General features: G+C 42.7%; 1 long non-coding RNA gene across 2 annotated transcripts in view; it reads right to left on the bottom strand.

Moving 5' to 3' along the window:
• The window catches only part of LOC109547963 (uncharacterized), a 171,104-nt gene that overhangs the window by 112,090 nt on the left and 32,377 nt on the right, over positions 1-26,637 (bottom strand). Inside the window, exons 2-3 of one of the 2 annotated variants that reach the window (XR_012333064.1) lie at positions 839-992; positions 450-576 (exon numbers count right to left, since the gene is read on the bottom strand). This is a non-coding gene — a long non-coding RNA (uncharacterized lncRNA). The remainder of the gene's footprint in view (positions 1-449; positions 577-838; positions 993-26,637) is intronic. The other variant, XR_002173973.3, reaches the window with a different exon arrangement.

Genomic DNA, 26,637 nt, shown 5'->3' with positions numbered 1-26,637 from the left:
ATAAACCCAAACATATGGGTCTCTTGTCTGCTGCTAAAAATCTCCAGGAGGTAAATTCCACAGCCTTCTTGGGTAAACTATTTGGACTTCTCACAACTCTTCTGAAAGTCAGGACATTTTTCCTTATGTGTAATATAAATCTTTCCTGCACTCATCCACTTGTGAAAAACGTGTGCTAACATTTCCCCAAAGCAATGCAAGTTCAACTAGCCAGACAACATGATGCTATAATTTCATGGCTAGAGTATGTATCCTCCTTTTTTAAAAAATAGCATACATCCCCTAAATCATTTTAGAAATCTTTAATGCATACACAAGGGATAGCATGAGTGTTTTCTTTTAAATCTGTTTTTAACCTGGCTATGGACTTTATAGAGACTGTGTGTATGTGTGTGTGCATATAAAATTTTGCTATGCCCTCTTGTTTTATAATTATAAAGTTATCTTACTTTCTTGTTAGATGCTGATTAATATATAGCTTTCTTAATAACACTTCCGATATCACTTCTGCTGAATGAGAAAGTGTCGCTGTAACTGAGAGGTTTGTAGGTTATTTCCGAGTGTGTCTTTCTTCCTCTGTTGAGATACAATAACTATTTCAGGAACATTTGGCATCCAAAAATTCTCAGCATTGTGCAAATTAAAACATCTGCTTATACTTTGACACCCTCATTCTTCAAAGGTTAGTTGGATTTGCGGTTGCTTTGTTCAACAAGACTGCTCTTAGAGCCCAAGGATGCACATTTAATTATTGGGAAGATATGTTTGACAGAGCTGTGGGGGGAAAATCACCCTTCATATTCGGACCAGCATTAACATTTTTATAGAATGAGATTACCTGAGAGTCAAAGAAGGGGGTAACTCCAGGAAAATAAATACGAATCTATTCGGTCACTGGTCTTCTGCTGATTTACAAGACTCCAGCCAACGACTCTTTGCTCCGTTGCGTAGAACTCATCAGTTTGCTCTCAAGCTGGCATTGCTGATTTCTGCTGAGGTTAAAGACAGCAAAGTAAACTCTGCTTCCAACAATAAATAACAGACGGAGTTATTCTTTTCACTCAAACAGGCTTTAGATCGCAGCAGACAGCTACAACCAGGTGCATTTAGCTACATTTGTCATTGCCACGAATGCAAAACATGTAAAGAATCTGCTGCAAAAGGGTCTCTAGCCAGCCCTTTTCCACCTTAAATATCCTTCCATCCCCAACTCTGGTTGAGCCGTGGTCACCCAACACCAGAAGGAAGGGCCAAGGTGCCTGTGGTAACAGCAGCATCTCCTGACTGGTTTGTTGATTTACACAGGTCACTGGTGCCAGCTAGCAGATTGTACACTGGAAGTCTTTCTGTGTCTCTAGCCAAAGACTGGTAATCTCCCTGGGCAATGCCGAGATAACACACGTCAAGAGGCAGCAGTGGCTGGTAAGCCAACTCATCACTCACTTTGCCCTACCGCCCCGCCTGGCCTGTTCTTGCTGCAGCCTTTTCATTGCCATTCCAGAAGCCGACAGACCTTAGCTGTTGGACTGGGAGGGAAGGGAGAGAAGGGGGAATACAGAACATAGGCAGCAAGAGGGATTTGGTGAGGCAGGAACCAGCAGGTGAACAATGACTCATTTGGAAACGTGCAGCTGGGTGTGTGTTATTTGCATATCAGGGACCCTTTGTTAAAGTGGCTTGCCCAGCTGTGTGGGCGCATCCGTGTGAGGGTTGATGTGGAGGGGGAGATGAATTCTCAGGAGAGCGGAGTTACTTCCTATCTAATTTGTGCACAAGTTGGGGGAAGGCGCTCTCATCCGGGATCCGCTGCAGAAAAGCTTCGAGGTCCTGAGATTTATTTTCCTTCTGCCAAGTATATTATTTCCAAACTCGCCTTTTCAAAATCTTGCAAATTCCCTTGAAAAATGATTTAACAATTTAATGAAAACAACAGTGAAACAAAAGCCACGTTGATGAGGAACAGAGGTAAGGCTGGGTTGGAAATGAGTGACGAACCTCGTAATGAGGTGTGCAGCTTTGTATATTAAGCGATTTCTCTGAGGTACTTTTCCAGATGTGATGGAATACATTTATTTGTGTGCTCATCTGAACTGAAGTAATACAAATGAGATACTAAAAAGATATGATTACGTGCAGAAGTAGGCGAAGAATTTAGAATCCCAATTCCATAAGTTAACAGCTGTGCGTGAAGCAGTTCAAAACTGCTTTGAGTCTGCAGGTTGCCCGGGAACTTCTGTCAAGCTTGTATGGACCAGTGATGATCAACGTGTGAATCCTGCATGTTGATAGTTCAAGGCGACTTTATTTCAGGCACAAATAAATAGCTGGTAGTAAGAAGTCCTTCCCCACCTGAAAGCCTGCAGTACGGCTGAATACAGCCACTGTGGTAGTGCAGTAAAACGGGATGAGTTTTAAACTACCAGATGGTACCCTGTACAGTGCCTGAAATAAAATGGAGAATTAGGGTGCCCTAAGGTGTGCACAGAAAAGGCAATTACATGAAATAAATGGGCCTCAGGCCTACAGGATGCTCAAGTATGCTACACAGAAGACAAATAGTACATCTGGTGAACAGATTTTATCACACGCTGGAAAGCCATAAAGCATGCCGTCGAATATCAGATCCCCATCTCACAATGACATTTTACCTGTGTTGGTATTCAGCGCTGTTTATTTTAAAAGGTGCTGGAATCTCAATGATGTGTTTTAAAATCCTCCTTAACATTGTTTTCAACTACATACTATTTTTGTGGGGACAGATTGATACAACGCACTAAGATTTTGTGGACAAGTAGCCACTCTGGTCTCAGGGGATCCTGTTTTTATTTCATTTATCTCATTGCTGATGTGATTTTAGTAATAGGATTATACTTGTCAGCACTCCCTGTTTGGGAAAATGCCAGCGTATTTTTAATGCTAGTTCCCACATCTCCATTTCATTGTCTGTCACCGCACTAGAGTTCCCCTCCACACCCCACCCCCTTTTCCTTAACGTCAAAGAAAAAACAATTTTAGGTGGTGAGGGTTTGCAAGGAGAATTCACTGGCCCATAGCCCTTTCTTATTTCTTCTCCACAAATGCAAATCTGTTTTCTGTTTGAAAATTGTGTGTTCCTTTTCTATTGTAAAAACAAAAAATACTGAGGAACACGTACATTCATTATTGTTTTAAGAGTTGCTGTAATAAAATCCTCTCAGTACTTAAAGGTAGTTTTAGTGCCCCTCCTAGGATTCATTCTAGCTTTGATAATTGGGTAATTGCATCCCCTCCTCCACCAAGAAATATTTTCACCCAATTAAGTTTAAAACTATAATAAATTTTAAAGAATTATAGTCTAAAAATTCATACCCTAGAACCAGTATTAAGCAGGAATATTAATCTTAAGCCGTGGAGCAGTGCAGCCTGTTTATATGCTTCTCTGCCTTCTGTGCAGTGTCCTAGCTCCTCAGAGCTGCCACTGGCAGTGTGGCTTCCCTGAGTGCTGGGCATGAGCTGCAGGGGCCCAGAAACTAGTGCCCTTCACTGCCTGTACGATCCCTTGACTTCCACGTTCCAGTCTTTCTTTGTTTCCAGATAGCATTATTCAACCCTTCACCCATTCATTCATTCATTCCTTCCTGTCCTGTAGCTTCTAATTGAGCGGCAAGGCCCAAGCCTGGAGCTGAGGCTGGGCATGGAAGGTGCCCAGGATCCACAAGGTTCGTGCAGGGCTCACACTCGACTCCTTCCCATCTGCTCCACAAACCAATGTGTCCAGATCAACTTTCCAGGGCACTATTACAAGGTAAACCCTCTGTTGCATATACTGTCTATGCTAAAGGGCGACCTAGTGACCCAGGGCACTAACCACATCGTTCGCATGTGTAGTAAATGGGGAGCAGCACCTAGAAGGTAGCCCAGGAGTTCACATTTTAAGCTCCAGCCCACTAGAGACACACAAACCTCCTGGTCCCTCCTCAACAAAAAAGTGCAGTCACAGCCCCCAAAGCCAGTAGATTTTGGCAACAGGAATGCTTGGGGCCCTGGAGCCAGCAGCAGGGACAAAAGGACACCACTGGCACAGCCGAAGGCAAGGTCTGGGAGAAAGGAAAAGAGCAGGAGAGACTTAGTGCAGCCACAGCAGGAGAGAGTGAGGCAGGGAACTGATTACCAGGGGAAGAAAGAGAACCAAAAGGAGAAACTCAGTAGGCCCAGCTGGCGGAGAGGAGAGACCAGATCCTGTTCTCTGGGGACAGGCAAACCGCAAGAGTGTTGTCGGGCTCCTGTCTTCCCTCCACCATCACTTGCTTCAGACCTGCTGATTCCTTTCATCCACTCAGCCCCCTCCTCCTAAGCCACGGGTTCTAACACGCCATCCCCAAATGCCTAGATGTGCTCTTCCCTGGTCCCCCCTGCTTCCTCAGTTAGCCATCTCTGTCCCGTTCCTACTTACTATGATGTAGGGAAAGCACATGGTGACACTGGATGCCCAGGTAATTGTACTTCAAATGAAAAGTGGTGAGAGAACAATGGCCTTGAAAACACAAAAGCAGTGGTGCTAAATCTCCAGGCTAGCATGGTTTTAGGTGCTGAATTCTATTAAGGAAGACTATGCCAGCGACACAATTAAGTTGGTGGAAAAATTGTAAGACATATAGAAAAACTTTAGCTTCTAAAGCCCTATATAAATTTCAAGAATTTCTGAGCACATCATCAGTGAAGTTGTTTTAAAATCAGGATTGTAATACTTGAAAAAAAAAATCAGAATCTAGTAACCTTTGCTCTTCAAAACCCTTCTGATAGGTGGCGGGGTTGGTGGTGGCAATTGAGGTTTACAGGGGGGAAACATCCTAAATTTTGAAGTTCAACAGCTGAGCTGGGGCTAAAACCAATCTGATATTTAGCTCGTTACATCAAATGCAGAACTGATCATGATGATAGCAATAATACATGATGTTTTATTCACTTTCAAATACTTCAGTTGATTTTGAAAATTTCATTTGGGGAAATAAAAGTAATGCATTTAAGAATATAGCCTATTTAAGCAAAGGGCAGGAACAGATGACAGGAAAGAATTTGCAGGGAATCTCTCTTGTGTCTGGATTCAATTTTTACTGTATTCAGATTTTTCATCAGTTCTTGATAAGCAGTCCAGTTAATAAGTTGCAGGCAAGGGTTGCATCAAGGGGGATGATGTGGATAGTTGTACATTTCTAGGAGGCTGTGAGAGAAAAGTGTGAAAGAAAAGGCAGGTCTTGTTAGGAAGTATGTTAAGTCTGTTTCAATGTTGTTTCTCCAAGGGCAAGTTGGACCACAGGTGGCTGCTTGCTGCCTAACGCTCCTTGGTGTGTCCCCTGTCCTGAGGCAGGTTAGCTGAAGAAGGGGCTCAGACTAGAATCAGACAAGGTTGCAGGGAGCCCCTTCCCCCCACCTCGCAGTTGGAAGTCGCCTGAGCAGGTGCAGAGAAAGGTCATTTCCATGGCAGCCATCACTAGGTGCTCTGCCAGGGAGGTTGGTTGGGACTTAGTGGACTGGAGGCAAGATGTCAGCATCTCTGTCCTGCGCTGCTGCACCAGCAGTCAGTCAGTGAGTCGCCCCCGGCTTCACAGTGCAAGGCTTTCCAGCACAACAGACACAACAGGAATGCGTGGTCCCATGCCTGCTGCTGTTGTTTCCTAACTCTGTAAACTTGGGCAAGTTATTTCATCTAAAAGCCTCAGTTCTCCACTCTATAAAGTGGACATGAAAATAGTAGTACTTTCCTCATAAAACCATAATGAAGAATAAACGAGATAATCCAAATAAAATGCAAAGTCCATTGCCTGGCTCACAGTAAGAGCTCAACAATTTTTTGCTATTCTTACAAATAATAACTCTGTAGACAAGGAGAAATGAATCAGAGGTGTAGAGAGAAGGAGACGGAAATGAGGCTTTCTTTGGGGTGCTATAGAAAAGCATCGGAAGGCACATAAGAGAAAAAAAGACTTGGAGGATGGCATAGTGGGGTAGAGGACATGCAGGTGGTGAGGAACAGAATTACATTGGACTCCTTCTCCATCTGATGTTGCAGGGCTCCTTATCACTAAGGAGCCTTATCCAAGGAATGGGAATCCTTTGGGATAAATAGAGGAAAGTGGTGGATGTGGGAGAGTAAATCAGAAACTATGCTAGAAGCTGGCTCGTCGACAATAATAATTATATGGCAACTTACCCAGTAGTTGTTGGATGTGGTAAGAATTGGGCCATAGCTATCATTGTACATGTGGGTATAAAGGCAGGAGAAAGGGGGAGATGACTCCTGAGGCTAACTGTTGGCTGTTAGGAAGGAAACCAAAGTGAGGACAACTCCAGACTGTCTCACAGGGTTATTGGCAATGCTGTTAGAAGGTCCTTAGAGACCATAGGACCTGCAGAGTCTCAACATGCAGATGAAGGTGATGCAAGTGGAAAGGTTTTGTGCTTGCAGGAAATGGGTGACATTGAGGAAGAGGAGAGAATAAAAGGTTCTGAATGAATGTAAATGGTATTAGATGCTGGCATTCAATTTTTTTAAGGTGACAGAGGCAGAAACCCCTGACCTGTATTCCCTTCCTTGCCACACCCTCACCCCACCCCAAACTACTTCTGGCTTCTGAAATGTGCAGAAAATGAGCAAATGAAAACAGAGGGAAATAATCCCTGAAGTCAATGGCTAGTCAGCCACACTTAAATATCTAAAAAAGAAGAATAACACCCTCAAAGGTGTCATCAACCAACGAGAAGGGCAGTGAGTTGGTCTCATCTGGAAGTTTTCTGTGTCTCTATAGATTTGTTTCTCAAGGTAAATCACCAGTCTGTCTAGCCACATTTGTTAACAATGCATGTAACTCTTAATGGCATCTCAAAAGCCTACTTACTCTCAATTTCGCTTCTCATTCGTTTTTATGATGCTAGAAAAATTCAGATTATATAGGCTTTCTTTGTGCTGAGATGGTAATTTTATATCACTGTAGATTAATAGCATTTTTAGTGGTATTTGGTATCACTCATTTGTCTCCTATGGTCATAAAGATATATATTTTTTCTAATTTGGCTTTGCCAACAAATAAAAAATAAGAGTCTTTTTCTGTTGAATGAGCGAAAAAGTCATTCTGATCATGAACAATTATTCCCTTTTAACGTACCCACAATCCACCATCTAATTGTTTTTGTTATGGCAGCAATACAGTTTCTACAAGAATGTGTATGTGCGTGCCTGCGTGCACGCATGTAGTTTGGCCTGCAGATGAATCTCTCCTTGTTGCTACTCGATCTTCATTTTGAGTTCTGATTACTGAGCCTTCAGCTTACCTGTTTAGAGCCTGTTCATCCAGGCACCTCTACTTAGGAAGACTGAAACCTCTCATTGCTTCCCCTTCCTCTCCCTTGGTCCTGGAGTTTTGCAGATATCTTGCCTTTGTGAGCATATCGATATGTCTGGAATTCTATTCGAAGAAGTGGTCCTGCAGTGCTCACAGGAGCAAGTACCCATTCCAAGGACGGTTATTATGGAACAGAAAGGCAGCCAGACTCGGTTTAGCTATCAGCTTTTAAGACCTTCCTCCATCTGCTAAAATGTGCACTGAAAAGTTTCACATGAAATGCTGATTAGTACCTCAGTGTAGATTCACAGAACGATCCACTCTCTCTCGGTTTACATCCCACTTTCCTAACTACCTAGTCACCTGTTCTGTTGGAAAATTTTAATCATCTCTCTGACATCAGCTTGGCAATTTCAGCGGCCACTTCACAATCTTTCAAAGTCTTTCTGCTCCATTTCATTCCTATTTCTTTTCTGCTTGTGTTAATTATTTTTGCAGCCAGCATACATGTTTGTCAATAATGCATTACCTTTTCCATGTGTCAGTTCCTCAGCCCATCAGAGAACCCTGCTTTTACATTCTGAATCTATTCTCCCCTTTCCCGGCTCAGCTCATTTTGCTCTGGGCCTGCCTCTACTCCTCATTCCAAATCATCGCAAGTTGCAGGAAACTTGGCACTTGCAAAGCAGTCCCCCAGATTAACGGGGTCTAGTTCTCCACAGAGCATTAGGTTTGGGCCTGCAGTGGGCTGCAGGTTGTCTGAAAGCCCCATGACTTCTTCCATACCCGTGATGCCCTCACCTTCTGAGATGCCCACTTGTGGAATGTGCAGAAGACAGTTCTCCCTTCTCAAATCAAGGACCGGGACATAAATTCCCCATTAAGCTTGAGGAGCATGAAAACCACTCCTGACCCCATTAGCTCCATCCCCAGTGTGATGTCTTTGCTTAATGAAAAAAGCCTTCTCTTAATGGCCATACAAAGAAACACCTAGCACAGTCCTAGGCATGTACCAAAGCTCTGTAAATGCAGACACAGTTGAATGTGTTGCACAGGCTGCATTTTGGGGGTGGTGCAGGGGGAGGCGTGTGGCTCCTTTAAAAAGAAATTAGTAGTGTTCTGCCCTCTGTCCCAGTATAACCTATTCTTGGGAAGGTTCTAATGGTTGATATTTCCTTTCATGATTAATATCAAGGATACCTACAAGTTGTCATAATCCCCAGACTACCTTTATCGTTGCTTCTGAGAATTCACTGACTAGTTCCCTCTCACAGGCCAAGGAAACGCCATTTTAAGAGAACTCTCTCTGCCTCTCAGAATGAATGCCCTTTTGGTGAAGGGCACATGAAAGGAAGTTTCTTTTTTGTTTTGCTTTTGTTTCAGATTCCCTTGGGGGTTACACACATCCTGTTCTAATTCCCCCGTTCCTTGGGGAAGCACTCAGCCTGTGACGGACGGGAAGAGGAGGGGTGCAGGCCCGGAGCCCCACGGACAGAGCTGAGGCTCCTCTGTGTCTGTGCTGCCCACTTGGTCTTCTCTTTTGCCCAAGTCCATCACTCATGTGCACCGGAATCTTCCGAGTGCCACCCACTGACCCTTGGTAAGATTCCATTTCTTACTTCCCTTCACTGTGACCTTCCTTGGCCAGCTCCTTATCTTTCTAACAGCCTTCTACCATCTGGGAGTCCTTCACGCCCGTGCTGCAAGAGAATGCTGGCAATGGCTGGGCCGAGAAAACTGAAGTATGGAAAATGGGAGTGCTAGGAGGGGAGGAATACCAACTCAGACTGAAAAACAATCAGCTCCTGCATACTTCGGGATTTTAGGTCATCAGGAAATGTCTTTCACCATTAGCCCTTTGCAAACAATCACAACAAATGATCATTTTCTACTAATTGCCCCACAAGGAACATTGCTTTTCAGGTGTTCTTCCATGTACTCTCTGGCAGTCATGCTAATCAGCGAAGATATTGACAAAGGCCGACCAAGGAAGTAGGAGACTGGATGAGGGAGTCGCATCATTCCGATACCCACCTGACCCCTTGACCGCTCACACAGAAACAGAGACCTCTCCTCTGCAGTCCGCGTCCTCTCTCTTTATTCCTACATCTTCTTGGAAATACCTTTCTTGAACTTGAAGACCCCCTCAAGATATTATTTTCCAGATGAAGGACTTATGCTGGAGTCTTTAATTCACAATAACAAGAAGATGAAACACTGTTGTGCCACCTCTGGACTCAGTGCCCTTGTGTTGGAAGTCGACACAAGACGGACACTGTGCAGCTCACCTCTTCCACTCCATGTTCAGCTCTAGTAGCTAAGTCAGGCTAAACACTGCCTCCGCTGGCCACTTGCCCAGGTAAACTGAAAGGACAATCACAATCAAGTCGATGTTGCTAAGAGAGCTCTCTAACATGGAGCCGGGCGGCCATTGAGGAAGTGGGACTTCTGCACGTCTCAGCGTGCACAAAATCTGACGTTTTGATCACTCATTGTCCTACTCAAGATACCTATTGGATCCTTACCCTAAAATAACTTGTGATTCCTTAAAGGACAAGTATCTCCCAACCTACATCAGAGTCAATCACAATTCTCGCCTGGCAACTTTAACAACCTTGTTAAAGACGTTTTCTCTTTCCCAGAATACTCTTTCAGTTTTACCTGAATCTGTGTCTTCTGAATTGCAGTTCTTAAGACCCCCAAATAAAGCTCTTTGTTCTTTGCAGCCTCAATATTGATTATTGTTTGACAAAATAAAAATGAATTGTTAGTTTTATTTTGTTTACTAACTCCACAAGTCAGGGTAAGCTAAAGAAAAGTATAAGAGGAAATGTGGACAAATTCTCTGTCTTTATTTATAGGCAATATATACAATTAATCACGCTTTAAGAAAATATTTCCTTGGAACAATCACAGAGAAGGGTTTTGTTAAGAAAAGTTGAGAGCAGGGGAATTCTACATTACACTCTGCTGAATTAAAAAAAAAATCAAAGCTTCCATAAAATTCAGATAACTTTAGCCAGTGATAATCTCACCCAGTTTCCGCGTGTGTAAAATGGGGATTATGAAATTACCTGTCTCGTGGGCTTCTTGGGACTACTTCCTATAATTTTTAGAAGAGTACCTAGTGCTTAGTAAGTATTCTGTAAATGTTAGCTATTATTATCAACTAATAAAATTCCCAGTTGCTCTTATGAAGGATGATCCATTAGGGAGAGGTTGCAAACTGATAGTCCATGAATAGGATGCCGTCTGCATGAATAGACTTTTAGAAATTTTTGTTTTAGTTGCTGCATTTGAAAATTGGGAGATTTCTCATATGCACAAAAGGTATTTCCAATTTTGCTTTAACATAGGAGGACCTGTGACATGGGGACTGCATCCTGCAAGGCAACCCTGGGCAAGAGCTGAAGGGCCCTTTCCAGGGGTGTGTATCACCTGTTTGCGAAATCCCCGCTGTGCCCTCCTGTCGTCCACTGAGCCATTTGCATTTCCCTCTCCTGTCTTACACACTACCAAGCACTTTCAAAGAGGCTCTTCTATTTTGTTTTGCACAAACTGTAAGACAGGAGGCTGGGCAATACTATCCACATTTTATAGTTGAGGAAAGTAATAAGAGGGTAGGTTAAGTGAATTGGAAAATGCTGCACAGTGAGTTTCTTGGGAGACCACCCTCTTCTCCAACAGCATGCTTCTTCCCGAACCCCATGGACAAACTCCGTCCTCAAATTTCCTCAAAATGTTCTTTGCTGTGATTTTTAAGCAGCAGGGTGACTTGATGTGCCAGTTTCAAATGGTAAGTTCAAGTGTGACCTAAGGTGTCTGAGGAATGTCCTCTCCACTCTGCTAATAAACAGGGCAGTCTCTATTTGCATGGAGTTTGGTTCCCAAGATAATTCAGTGTCCGTGTGGCTCCGTTTCACCTCTGCTTATTTCCATTACCTTGCATATTAGTTCTGTCAAGTTGATGGGCCTGCTGTTCCCCAGGGTGGCTATTATAAATACTGGTGCTACAGTGAAATGCTTCCAGTCTTCTGGAACCTCATTTGAACTAAGCAAGTTCTCCATAATGATCATTAATGATGTATTGCTTGTATATAAATGTTGGATATTAATCTTCTGTTTACTTTTTCTATGCCATCAGACTTTTTAGAGGTTCTTTGCAATGCACTCTTAAGTGATGGCCAGGAGCAGCTTCTCCATTTGGGACTGAGTGACTTTTTTAGCTGACAATTCACAGTGGCAGGTGAAGGCTTGATCTTGGAGACCTGGCTGATAGACCCACTTCCCTTGGCAGATACGGCAACCTAGTGCTCATTGAGGTTACAAATCATCAGTGCCCAGGTACAAAACCTCACCTGAGGCTTTTTGTAAGTCTGCCAAGACTGTCTACTGGTTTGTAAGTTTTATGAATTGAGTCCATGCCAATAAGTTCCTGCAAGGTGACTGAGATGAGTCTAATGACCAGCCCTGGAAGGAAGGACATGGTGGGTGCTGGATACATTCTGTTCCTTTCTCATAGGAAAGATTGGACCCATGCTGTAGTGGGTCTGAGGTTTCATCTGGTCTGGATCCTTTGATAAATGTCCTTCTGCCAAGGACGAGGTTCCAAGTACTGGATTAAATCTAAGAGAGTCTCTCATGACTTGGGACAGACTCTTCTTCCTATATTGAATTAGACTGGAAGAAATGCCTGCTGTTTGGTTTAGTTTGACCTTACACTATGGGGTCGTACAGAAATAGATTAGCATCTGTGCAGGCGATGGCGAGGTGCCAGTGTCTTCTTGGCACAAGGTCATGGAGCTTGAGCTCAGGAATAAGACAGACTTGGATTTGATCCCAGGCTCTGCCACCTACTACCTATGAAATTTTAAGCTTTCTTTTTTGGTGTGTGTGTCATAGACTGTGTATTTTTGTCCCAGTACTATTGAGATATAATTGACATATAACAATGTACAAGTTTAATGTGTATTTAAGGTTTCTTAAATTTTACATAAGCCTTGGTTTTTCTCTTTGTTTAATAGGAATACTAACTACCCAGAGTCTGGTACAAAGCAACTGCTCAGTACAAAGCTGTAATAATCATTTGTTTATTATTAGTCTGTGAGTCCACGCTGATCTCAGCTTTAGAGTACCCTCCTGACCTTGCTCATCCTGAGAGAGAGAGGCTGTTTATTGGGCTGTCATCATTTGCCCATCCCTGCCTCGCCTGTCTTTGTGATCAGAAGTTAAATATGATAGAGGCAAAGGAGATCCTTCTGGGTTTAGTTATGAGCAGGATGAGGAAATGGCCCTGTGCCAAAACCATAAATTTGCCACAAGTCTCTTATGGTAAAAAATGCCCATTAAAACCTATTAGAGGCAGGCATGCTTATGACATGTACACTCATGTCTGAGGAAGGTGTGGAAGATTGCATGGGAGAAAGTAGGCATAGGCCTGAGGCCATTAAGGTATGCCTGACATGGTCTGGGGTCATGTGGAGGTTTGTTAGGCCCATGGTTTCTCTTGACAGCAATAACTGTAGTCACAGGTGGGTCAATGTAATTGCCTCTGTCCTCCTTCAAACTTTCATCATCTCTCACTTGAAGGGTATGAAAAGCTATGACTCTGCTCCCTACCATCATTCTCTTCCTGCTCTAATTCATTCCTCCATAGTGCTGCAGGAATGATCTTTCTAGAACAGAGTTCCAGTCATGCCCCTTCTCTGCTCAATGGTCTTTGCTGGTGTGCATTGCTTACCCAGGTAAGTCTCGTGGCCAAAACCAAAGGATAACGCCTTAGACCTATCCATTGCCAATCCCTTAAGCCTTGGCTCCCAGGTGGAGTTGGTGGTCTTGCACCAGACGACAGTGCTAGCGAGAGGTTGAAAAACTCAAGGAAGACTTTTTATCACTTCCTCTAAGTGTTCACCCAGTGATCTGGATTAGAGAAATCTTAAGGGGAGACACACATGAATTTCTCCCCTTGCCTGAAGATTAAATGTTTTCACAACCAAGGAAATGTTTATAGCTTCATACACCTGAAAAGCTGTTTAGTCCCTAACGTTGATTTTGGAGTCTCCCTGAAGATCCACTATAGAGGACTTGGAACTCAGCTTTTAAAATTGATTCCTTTCTCCCCTTGGAACCAAGTCTTCATCTCTGCTGCCCCAGTGCCTCTAATGTCCAGCCATCTACTTTTCTTTAAATGTGTGCTTGTATATCTGGTTGGAATTCTATGTAATTCCTAGGGGAGACTTCATTACATATGGCTTTTTAGTGTTCTCTGAATAGTCACTTAAATCATGTATAAATAGAAGTTGAGTTTGCTCTTCTTCAGAAAAACTGAGTTTTTCTTTGATAAGTAAAGCAACAACTCCTTCAAATCCAGGAGGACTTGACTCAAAGGCAAGACAGGTCACTTTGGCAGAGGTAGAAAGTACCTGTTCTTTCCCGCATGTTTTTCAATCCCCTAAGTCCCCACATCAACAAACTGGAGAACTCTGCCTCCCTCCTGCAGATTTAGGAGATTTCCTGGAGGGCTACAGCAGAGATGATGGTTGTAGCAGTCTTCCTCAGGCCCTCTGACTTTGTTCCAGACAGGGCCATCGTATGATATGTTCCCATTTCAATACCCCAAACCAAGAGGGAAACATTATATCCAGCCCTTCCTCAATATTGATCTAACAAAAAGTATAGATTGGTAAAGCATTTTTAAAAAGAAATGATCCACGTGGGACCAGATTTACCTGCCTGACACAAATCAGGAAAACTTTGGTCCCTGGCTTTGAGTAAGCCAAAGCGCCTTGGCTTCTGGTACACAGAAGACTCTGGGACTTCGCTGTACAGTAGAAACTAACATAACACAACATTGTAAAACAACTATACCCCAATAAAAATAAATAAATACATAAAGATGTTCACTGTTAACAAAAAAAAGAAGACCTTGGGAGTCTGAATGTCCTCTGACAGAGCTGACTGTTTTAGTACCAGCTACTTATTGAAAAGCTTTATTTATAAAATGTTTTGTTTCAAACATTGAATGAAAGGGAGTACTTTAATTCCATATCATGGCAAGAATTTCATAAAGAAACAGAGAATAACATTAATTTTTCTCCTTATCCAAGAAAAGGGCTTGTGACATAGTAAAAAAAGTTCTTCAACTACTTGCTAGGAATGGGAGAACTCAATGATTTGACCGCAGGAATTCCATTTGCACAAACATTAGCCTGTAGATCCAATCAGTTAAGAGTCTAGCAAAATGGTTCCTAAGATTATTGACCTATGTCCCAAATCAGTTTTTTTAATACAGGACTGTTTTGTTCCTGTCACCCCTGTTTGTCACTGGAGATATGACCTAAGAAATGCCTGTCATGAAAACTTGTACACAGCAACATATTTCTTATTAAGTTAGCAGTGTGAAAAACAAAAATAGAAGTTAGTGATTTCCTACAGCCCCCAAACTGCTTTTTCCTTCCAACAGAAATGTAGCAGCACATTCCTCCAAAATGTAGACAAGGACCCTTGGGTATTTTACAAGTGAACAATGGCTGAGTCATTTAATTTAAGAAACACAGCTAGCTAAGCACTCATTTATTTCTGAAAAAAAATTCAGAGGGTTTTTTATCTTGCTTGCACAATATCCAGATATCTGAAGACCCTGTAAACCCATAAATATCCTCTGACATGATGGGCCATTACAGCTCTTAAAGACTCGTTGCAGTCTGTTGGATCAAACTTGAGCTTCATGCTGAAGCCTGGGAAGAAGATTTATATGTAGACTATTCCAAATCATATATCTATTTAAAACTCACTATCTTGGGAATGAACTTTAAACTGTTTTTGCCTGCCAGTATGAAGCATTAAGTTCCCCAGCCAAGAGAGTCCTAGGAACATTTCAATTCTCTAGGCTTACATCTGTACACACCTGCAACCAAACCTCTTCCCCTTTTCTCCTCCCCGGGGGATGGAACTCAGTCTGGTAGATAAGTCTTAGGGTCTCAGATCTACCACTTAACTCCAACTTGACCCGAGTCACATAAATCACTTAATCTTTTAGAGAGATGAGTGTTGGAATGAAGAGCCGAATGTCTTACAAAAGGTCATTTATTAAGTTTTTGCTCATGACCAGAAGAAGAAGCAAGGTAGTGCTCCCTCATTAAATAAAACAGAAGAGAGCTTCAAGAAGCTGGGAGTAGTGAACAGTGTCATGGGGGAAAGAAAGGTTAAAGAGAATGAGAACTCTGAAGAGAGTCTTGTGTTCCAACCTCTCCCTAACTCAACAGGTCTTTCTGTCTTGTTGATTCCACCTCCACAGTGTCTCAAACCCAGCCCCTCCTTTCCATTCCCTCTGCTACAGCCTCCATTCAGGCCATTGTTATCTCCCCCCAGGACTATTTGTCTCTCCATTCACCCACATTGCCGAGAGCAATATCTTTGTAAGATGTAGAACCAATCGTGTGGCAAACTGGGCCTTCCACAATTGGACGGTGCTTCTTCCATTCTCCTGACGTCCCCACTTCCTGTCATTTCCTGAAAACATCTTGGCTCATTTCTGTCCCTCTCACATCCTTGAACACCCTCTCACATCCCTACTCTCATTGTTAAAATCTTAAACTCTGAAAATTCATAGCTCCTGCCTCATATACCATATCCTCAAAACACTGTCTTTTTAGAACTCATAATATTGATCTCCTGTCTTGTTCTATATTTATTTATCTGAGTACAGCTGCCTTTTACCCAGATTGTAATCTCTCTGAAGGCAGGGATCATATCACTCAATATCTAGCAGAGGGCCCTAAATGTAGCTGATGCTTGGTAAATATGCATTGAGTAAATGAGTATTTGGACACAAGTAAGTGAATTTGGCAATTGATCTTTGAAAGGGGAGAGTTAATGGAGTCAAAGAGACAACTCAATTCAAGACAGTAAGGTGAGAAAGGCTGGTGAGAAAATAGAAGCCTGTACAAAATGATATTACAAAAATATGATATACATGTAAGGAGTTTCTATTTACGGAGGTTGTTCTCATGTACTACTAGCTTCTCTCTTCCTATTTCTCTTCTGTCTATAGCCTAGAGAAATTCCATTCCTCATTCTCCTATCCAGCACTGAAAAGGCAGCTATATATTTAATAAGATCTTTGCTGGTGGTTGCCAGAGGGGAGGGGGAGGGGGGGATAGGCAAAACAGGGGAAGGGGATTAAGTGGTATAAACTTCCAGTTATAAAATAAGTCATGGGGATGTAACGTACAGCATAGGGAATATACTCAATAATATTTTAATAACTCTGTATGGTGGTAGATGGTAACTAGACTTATCATGGTGGTCATTTCATAATGTATAAAAATATTGAATCACTATGTGGTACACCTAAAACTAACACAACATTGTAAATCAATTATACTTCAGTAAAAAATAAACAAACAAACCAACAAGGTCTTTGCTGGTCTCTAAGCCTTACAAGTCTCGTATTTGTTTAGTTAATAGGATTGGCATCGAAATAGTTCTACAGTCTAGTTTCATTTTGCGTTATCCAGTATTACTGCTGATGCATTCTGACACATCAGATATTTCTTTCAATCCTTTTCATCTTCAGAACATTTTGGAATTATCTCTAGGTCAATTCAAGTCTCATATTTTCAATACATTTCTTATTTCCCCTGCAAATTAAAAAGCAGGTCCCTCTGCCTCAGGGACCAGAGGAGCCTGAGTGACCCCACTGGGTGGCCAGTGAGGAACACGAAGCACTGATGGCTCCATCACTAGGGGACCCTCCCTAAATCTGAACAAGGTCAACCCTCTGTTACTCTTCCACCATCTCTTGCCCAGACTGGGGGAATGGAATAACAGCCCAATTCCAGGATGCTTCACAAGCCTCTGGAAGAGCCGGAAGACGATAATAGCCAGGTCAGAATCCAATAGGGAGTAGAGGCAGTGGCACTGGGTTATTGATGGTGTGGAAGGCTAATGAGGATCTGGAAGAGGAAGGGTTGAGTAAAAGGTAAAAAGACAGAGAAATGGGAACAGGAGGGAAATGAGTGTTTCCACTTCTTCCATATATAAAAAAAGAAAAAGAAAAAAAGGAAACTCACTACCACTACAACCAACAACACCTCTTTGAGGAAATTTAGAATTTAGAAATTTAGAAAGGGAGTGACAGGTTTCAATTGGTCTCAAGGGTGGTGTGGCGACAGCATAGTAAGATGGTAAAGCTTTACCAAGATGCTACCAGTAACCTCAGTTTGCTGCCAGCCAGAGGAATATGCAAGGAGTGAGACCAATGGCTATTTCCTTTTTGTTGGCCATCTTCTTCTACAAAGGTTTTAACATTTATATTGTAATACTACATGCAGGAAGGACATCCCTATGAAATGAGGAGGGGCTCTTATTTAGAATCCCATTTTATTAATGGGAAACTATGGTCACAGAGCATTAGAGTCTCCCAGGGGCACATAATTAGAACAAAGTTAATCCAGAAATAGAAATGAAGTCCCATTCCAGTCCATTGTTCTTTCCATGAAACTGAACTAGGCACTGATTCCTAACATCCCTGTCAGCAGAGGTACCCCCTGAGAATACAGGGATACTGGGCATGGCCTTTTGTGTCCCAGCAGAAGTTCCAGGAACAGATCCTCATTTATGGCACCTGAAGCTTAAACTTATGGGGCACTCTTTCACAGTATGAAATTTTCACAGTATGAAAATTCTTTTTCTTAAAAGAATTTTAAAAGATGAATGCAAAATCAGGTATGAATGAGAAAATTAGTTTGAATGAGTAAAGAAATGGCATCAAATCAGAAATTTTATAAAACTGACAAATGTCAAATAGCACTATATTTGTATAGTCTGATACAGTTCTGTAATGCTGGTTCCCCTACATTTTTTGACTTCATACTCTTTGAGTGCCTCTTTCTATTATAACGATTTTGTAATATTTTCTAGAAAGAAGATGGACAAGTAATTCATTCTTTCCTCTAGCATGGTTGATCAAAATGCATTTATTATTGATGGTTTCAAAAAGTGACTTTTTGCTTCAGTCTTTTATTGGCAATGCCATATCTGTAAATTCCTTATCAGTTCTTTTGCCTGAGAGGTCATTCTTACCTGAGGCCATAGCTTTTGGAGACTGTAGCCTCTCTACTACCCTCAGTCCTCACTTTCTTCTTCCTCTCCAGGCCTGACCTGGAGAAAGGGGTCAGGAAACCAGGTGGCCATGAAGCCCAGATCAAAGTGGTAATGAACTGTGCCTGGTTTGAATACTTTCTCATCGAAGGAAGAGATGGGTCTGACTGCTCAAGGTGGCCTACTGGAAGGAGCTGTCATTAGGGGCCAGGCAGATGGAGAGGTTGTGCTCAGCCCGCCAGTCCAACCAGCAGCCCCAGGACTACCGCAGGCAAGGGCAGTGATGCCCCAAGGCTGAAGCAGTGTTCTTTGTCTCCTAGCTCAGTTGACTACTTTCTCCTGTGGGCAAGAGCCTTGGAAAAGACCTTGAGTTTTCAGCTTCTCCAGCTACGCTGTGAATCCGCCTCTAGTTGGCCCTGGCCACAGTATGAAATAGAAAGCTTGTTTTCAGAACCTTGCCTTTTCCTTGGAGCATTTCCTGTTTTTGGAATGTAACTGTTGTGGAAAGTCACAGATAAGGCATTTACAGTATTAAGTTTTGAAGCTTAAAAGAACTTTTCTAACCTATCACTAATAAACTATCAAATTTTGATCAATCTTGTTAAAGGGAAGACAGTTATCTTTCTATTCTCTCTAGAGTAAATAATACAAAATCGTCATATGAAGAGTGAATCAGAGTATGCAGCCAAAAAAAAGTGTAGAAAAAACGTATTGTAGTGGTATGGCCCCCTCAGCAGACCCATAACCCAGAGGAGTTACCCCCTCCCCTGAGATACCCCCAATCCTATGGGGACTCATTCTTGGCTTCCTGGTAGAGCTCATTAAGAAATGCTTCCTTTTCAAATAAATGCCTGGGAACCATTTAAGTTGCCCTATACCTTGAGTGAATTTAGATCAGAAATACTTTTTAAAAATCCTCAAGATTTTAAAGAACATAGCTGCATCTGTGGGACTCCATGGGACCAGTAGGGAAGATATTATGATGTTGGAGACTTTCCCCTTAATTAAGCCAAAAAATAGGCACATCCATCACATGTATGTGTTAAGTCAACACCAAGTCTGAGCTTAGCAGGTTTCGATCATCTACCAGCTGTATGAGCTATACCAAATTGCATAACCTTTTTATTAGTCCTAGTTTCCTCACCGATTAGAAAGGAAATGATACTATAGCTATACTTAGCTTGAAGGATTTGAAAGCACCTATCACGGTGCCCTATATATGGTGCTTAATAAATGTTATTTCCTTCCCATGGCTTCACAATATAAGCTCTTGAATTTTACAGATGGTTTTCTATGGTGTCTTTCATCTTTACTAAATGCTCCTTTTATGTAACTTGAGTTCCTGCTGGAACCCAAGAGACCCCATTGTTTTTAAGACCTTACTAATTTCTGACTTTTATTTTATCTTCTTCACCCAAAGACCAAACCCTGAACTCTTGCTTCCACTCTATAGTGCCTGTTTTCTGTGATGCTGACACTAATCCTTAGGACAAATGAGCTGACAATGTTAGATCACTTCTTCACATAGCTTTTGATGTTCAATCTTCTGAGAAAAACTGGCTACACATCTCAGAGGGAGTACAAGGCATCACGATACATACCTACAACTTTTTCTCCTACTCAGGCTTCTCCAGGCTGCACATATTTTCTAATTTTAAGAGTGCCTGTAAGCAGTTAGGAGTCATGCACTTACGTATTCAATGGTATGTGTGATCGGATAGCACATGCTCGGGTATTCTGAACCCTTTCCTTTGAAATGGATGCTTTAATGCTTCAAAGTTTTCTGATATTCAGTGATATACTTTTCCAGACCTCTTCTTAAAGTATGTTGATTTTAGGGTCTGCAGGAAGCTTTAATCTGCTCTTGGCTGTTGAATGTATCTGGCTCACTTATTTTTTTAAAATTCTATGTCTGCTTGTAGAGGGGCAGGAGGCTGGGAACAAGAAGGTAGGTAGGGTAGGATTCTGGCTCAAAACAAGTTGATTAAAAAGCAGTGATTGAGGGCTTCCCTGGTGGCGCAGTGGTTGAGAGTCCGCCTGCCGATGCAGGGGACGCGGGTTCGTGCCCCGGTCCGGGAAGATCCCACATGCTGCGGTTAGGCCCATGAGCCGTGGCCGCTGAGCCTGTGTGTCCGGAGCCTGTGCTCTGCAACGGGAGAGGCCACAACAGTAAGAGGCCTGCGTACCGCAAAAAAAAAAAAAAAAAAAAAAAGTAGTGATTGCCTTTCAGATCCTCGGCCTCACTCTCAATCTGAGAAAGTTGTTTTCAAAGGTGCAAAGAGATGGCTAGAAACCAATGGGCAGGCCTGTTGGGATGTAAAAGTGATCAACATGGGCACAGTCCATATCAGCAGTGCTGTCTGATTGCAAAGGGAAAGGATACAATGGCTTCCTTCAAATTGATCTGTGTTCCCAAACTTAAAGGAACAAGGGAAATACTTGCAGAAATTTTAACTTTGGGACTTCCCTGGTGCTCCTGTGGGTAAGACTCCACACTCCCAATGAAGAGGGCCTGGGTTCGATCCCTGGTCGGGGAACTAGATCCCACATGCGTGCCACAACAAAGAGCCCACATGCCGCAACTAAAATGTCCACATGCCGCAACTAAAAAGTCCACATTCCACAGCTAAAAGTCCGAATGCCACAACTAAAAAAGATCCTGCATGCTGCAACTAAGACCCGGCTCAGCCAAAATAAATAAATATTGAAGGGAAAAGGAAATTTTAACTTGAGCAGATAGGCTTGTGGCATTATTAGCATAGTACCTTGAGTTCTTTGGAGTCAAGGCGATGGCTAGATTTTCTTCACTAATAAATGTTTTGGTCACAAAGTCGTACCCAATTCCATTATGTGTACTATGCAAACAAATTTCTTTGGTTTGTAGCAGACCATTTTGTATTAAAGTTATTCAAAAATTGGGCTTCCCTGGTGGCACAGGTGTTGAGAGTCCGCCTGCCAATGCAGGGGACACGGGTTCGTGCCCCGGTCTGGGAAGATCCCACATGCCGCGGAGTGGCTGGGTCCGTGAGCCATAGCCGCTGGGCCTGCGCGTCCGGAGCCTGTGCTCCGCAACGGGAGAGGCCACAACAGTGAGAGGCCCACGTACCGCAAAAAAAAAAAAAAAAATTATTCAAAAATCATGATCAATTGCTAAGATGTATCCTCATAAGAAATAAATCCTTGTCATGACCATAGAAGTAAATAGACTGTTCAAGTTAAAACTTAGGAGTAATTTAATCTAATCCAGTCATTTTACAGATGAGAGAACTGAGGCCCAAGTTGTTCATGCAATTTTGTCAAAGAAAGTTAGCAGCAAGACAGCATTAACACCCAGGTGTTCTTATGTGTGACTGAAGCCAAGATATTTTTTAATATGATAATACTTGTTCATCACACTGGAATAAACTGGAGGGTACTTGAGGACATCTCCATGGGCTAGGTGAAAATATTTATTACATTTTCTTTATATTGTATTACTATGATAATAAAAATAAAATACAGAGAATTAGAGACGGATATTAAATATTGAATTTGTATAAAAGCCCAAAATAAAATCTTTTCCAAAATTTTTAATGGAAAGTTGAGCTTGCTTTCATGCACATAACTGTTTTATACCAAGTTTTATGTTTGAAATGGCTACAAGCAAGTCCTGATCAAGTCTTTTTAATGATCTCTCTTCAAATTCTTGATAGTAACCATTGATGAGGAACTTTGTTCCCACAAGTGGTGATAAAAAATTGAAAGCCGGGCTTCCCTGGTGGCGCAGTGGTTGAGAGTCCGCCTGCCGATGCAGGGGACATGGGTTCGTGCCCCGGTCCGGGAAGATCCCACATGCCGCGGAGCGGCTGGGCCCGTGAGCCATGGCTGTTAAGCCTGCGCATCCGGAGCCTGTGCTCCGCAACGGGAGAGGCCACAACAGTGAGAGGCCCGCATAACGCAAAAAAAAAAAAAAAAAAAAAAAAAATTGAAAGCCGTTTTTTATAGCCATTCAAAAATTTACAACAGTTGAAATTATCTTTAAAGAGTTGAAGAACTCTTCTTTTTTATTTTCTTTGACCGATGTAAATGTTGAAAATGTCTTTTGATAATGGAAATGGATTTCAAATCAAACTTTTTTGTTCTAAGTATTTCACAAGAAAGGTGCTTGAACATGCAGAATGTTCACTCAGTGTTAGAGCCCTTGCCCGGCCACCTGCGTGGACTTTTTTAAAAGGGCACATTTAAATGGGCCTAACTACCCAGTATATGTGAAGAGAGAGGTGCAGTGCTGCCTTTGGAGCTATGCCTTGCAGGAGTCCCGCCTGGCCTCCTCTTCTCTCCATCTTCCTCTCTCAGCCCAGGCTTGGACTGCACATGAGTCTCCTCGGGCCCCTGGAACAAGTCTCTAGCATCTCTTCACCCTCTGCCCACCGTGGGCAGCAGTGTGCTCTGCAGCGGACAGTTGAGGTACTTAGTAAAGAGCACCTCTTGGGAGAGCTCAGTGCCTTGCCAAGAAGCTCATGGTATCTGCCATTTACAGGTACTGTGCAGCGTGCTGTCAGAGCCTCTCAGGCTGCCCTTGATGAGTCCTGGACTGACAACCAGCTTGGGACCTCAGTTAACCCAGACCTTAGGTGCTGAGGGTTCACTAGATCACAATATACCTGTAACCTCTTTGAGCACATCAATCAGGAGGCCCAAAGAGGTACAAATGAGGCCCAGGTCTGCAAGTGACAGACCAAGACCAGAATGGCACTGTCCACCACTCAATCTGTGCTCTCCCCCCTTTCCAAGCTGCATCTCTATTAATAATCTGGCCAACATACCATCCTTGAGCTGAAGGTAATTTCTCCCCCATTCTACCAGTGGACCAGCACTGTGGTAGCTTTCCTTCTCCTGTCTAATAAACAAGGGCCCTGGAAATTAGTATCCAATTGAATTAGTATCCAATTGAAATTTTATTTTGCAAATAAATTATTATACTTAATCCTATTATAACCACTGTGCAATCACAGAGGTACTGTTGCTTTCTTCCCCCAAATGCTCAATGTCAATAAGACCTGCATCACTGACCACTTTAAAAACAAGCATCGCTATGGATAGAAAAATAAAATCAAGCAATTTCTTTTATCATTTTTTCACCCAAACTCCATTCATTAGGTGACTTTTCATACACTTCATCCATTTCAATTCCCCTGGGCTGAGCAATTTATGTTGTAAAGAGCTGCAGCCTGCACTAAAAATGCCCTTCTTCCATCTTTCCTTTAAAGAAGAAAAACATTTTTTTTCTGTGACTGGTAAGAAGTGCTGAGTGGACAGCCCTGGTGGCTTCTGTTTACACTGTAAGCAACTGTGGCACAAATCAGCACCAAGTTTCTCTTGATTTCTGCCTGGAACAATATTATCTTGCAGGGGCTCGCTCTGGGGGTCCAGAGGTTGATGTATTCCTTGCTGTCACATGTATGTTTCTAAGAGAGCAATTTTAGCCCTTCCGATGCTGCCAGAAACCGTGGACAGTGACGGGTGTCACCATGCCACCATATTCTTTTCATAACCTATCAGCAGCACACATTTATTGAGTCCCTACTATGTACAAAGTCATGTGTTAAGTTCTGTCTGCTAAGTTTATGTACTAAGTAGTATGTACTAAGTCTATGTGCTAAGGATAGAAGAAATAATAATAAATATTTGTTGACCATTTCCTGTGTGACAGGCACTAAATCAAATGTGTTAAAATAGCATTATCTGATTAGGCCTCTCTCGCTATGATGCAAGGAAGGCTTTATTGTTATCCCAATTTTATGCATAAGCATATTCCCAAGATTATGACACCTCTATAAAAAGGTTCTCCCTACTTACTTTACCTAATACAAGTACCTTTTTCTCCATCTCAGCTCCTTGTTTGTTTTCCTCATAATACTCTTCATACTTTTAAATTTATTTGTTCATTTATTGGGGGTTTTTGCCATCTCCCTCACTAGTATATTATGCTCCATGTGGCTAGAGGTTGTGTGTCTTTTGTTTCACTGCCTAGCAGAGTACCTGAACACACAGTATGATTTCAGTAAGTGTTAGATGGATGGATGCGTGAATGAATGAGCGAATGAATGAATAAAACTGACAGGAAGAAATTAAGTGCCTTGCCCACGGTCATAGAGCTAGTGAGTGACACAGCTGGGATTCAATATCCACACGTTTAAGCGCATCTATACCCTCCTAAATACTGGGTTGGCCATAAAGTTCATTTGGGTTTTTCCATAAGATGTCATGGAAAAACCCGAACGACCTTTTTGGCCAACCCAATATGTGCTAATTCTATTGGGAATTTGAAATGTAGACACAGAAAGCAATACAGAGGATTCAGGGAGTCTGTACCTGAGAGAAAAGCTCTTTTCTCGGTACAGTCTGGAACTACTTCCTATCTTAGAACTCGGTAGATCCTCAGCTGAATGCATGTTGAGATACCTGCTAAATATACTGATCCACCGACCACACCACCCTTTCTCACTCATCCTTTGATTTCTCTCCTCTATTTTCCTTTGTGTTATTATCATCCTAAAGTGATGCAGTGGAATTTCCACAGAGGCACTAGTTTGGTGATGCTGTCCTTAGTAGGGCTGGGTCATCTGTTGAGGCAAATGTGCCATTGAAGAAAGACTGACCAGCATCATCATGATAGCTTCACTGAGAGTGGCCATTGGGTCAACTAGACCTTTCAAGCACATGCATAAAGTAACTGGTATGTCTCTGCGGCCCATCAACATGTGCATTCAAATGAGGTCCCATTAACATTATTATCTTAGATTGCTTTCTGTCAGCCTCACCCAGCTCCAGCCTCCCTGGCCAGCCTTCCCAGTATATTCCTGGAAATCCCGAAGAAGTGTCTCCTCTAGCTCGTACACCTTTCATGCAAGTCCCCAAGCGCTCCAACATCTTCTATTCCTCCACTCATGACACAGCAGGAGGGAACCTCACCATGGCAGCAATGGATGATGCCCATGATGGGAACACAGCGTTTGTAACACAGGCGATATCTCCCTCACTCACCAATCTGCAAGGAGCCAGAGCTCTCTGGGTTCCTCAGAACAGTAAGGGTGATGGTCCTCATCTGGGTTCTGTGCCACACTTCAGTGTGCACAGGAGGGGCCGCTTTGGGGTCCAGATGACAAAGTCCTTCATGAAAATAGCTCCTTCAGCTTCTCCCATCAACTGGTAACCCGGCCCAGGGAATCAGTTGCAGGCAGAGGCTAGACCATGTCTTCAATTCTCCATGTCTCTGTGTCCCTCTCAAAGCCATGCAAAACAAAACAAACCAAACAAACAAAGAAACCACCACCAAGAACAACACTAGCACACTCTGTCTCCTTGTTCCAAAAACAAGAGCTCTCATGGATACCAACTCATACAAAGTTGTACCCACAATAGTAACTGGTACATACTGGTATATATGTGTGTGTGTGTGTGTGTGTGTGTGTGTGTGTGTGTGTGTATACACACTAGGAGACCCAGAGTAGTCTCCTGCTTCACAAGCAACCTCATTCTGACCCTTGATCTGTGTCCAGCTAGATCATCGTGCTACCGTGCACCAAGGGTATGCCCTATATGCTAGCCCCCACCACTCATGGCTCAGGGATGTCACCATCCCACTGACCCAGTGTGCCCTGTAAACACTATACAATGCATATTCCTTGTCTCCTTCACCTGCTCAGTCAGCAGTTCTGCTTGTGTCAGTTAGCTATAGCCGCAAAATGTTATAAAACAAACCACTCCCAATGTCAGTGACTTAAAAGAACAATGATTTATTCTCACTCATACATGGGGTTTGGCTGGTCCAAGCTTGGTTCGGCTGGCCTTGATTTCAAGCTACAGATTGGGTCAAGATCTGCTGTACATGAATTTTCTCATCCTGTTTAGATCATCAGGCTGGCCTTGGCATTATCTTCTCATGGCAGAAACACAAGAAGGGCCAGCCCAACTGTACCAGCACATTTCCAGTCTCTGCTTCTGTCACATCTGCTACTATTCCACTGGGCAAAGCAAGTCCCATGACCCAGCCCAACATCAATGGAGCAGGAAAGTACACTCCTCTGTTAAGGTATGGAGGGGCAGGAATTGGGGACAGGAGTGAATATTTGCTGAATAACCACCTAATGTACCATGCACCCAAATCCAACTGTACAGGGTCAGTAAACATGCCATCGGGATGAAGTCAAGATTTGGTCTGAGACAGACTGCT

Source organism: Tursiops truncatus, chromosome 7 (genome assembly GCF_011762595.2).
Source record: "Tursiops truncatus isolate mTurTru1 chromosome 7, mTurTru1.mat.Y, whole genome shotgun sequence".
In the NCBI taxonomy this organism is placed as follows: domain Eukaryota; kingdom Metazoa; phylum Chordata; class Mammalia; order Artiodactyla; family Delphinidae; genus Tursiops; species Tursiops truncatus.
Note: the sequence above shows the minus strand (reverse complement) of the source record. Positions and strands in the feature narration are given on the sequence as shown.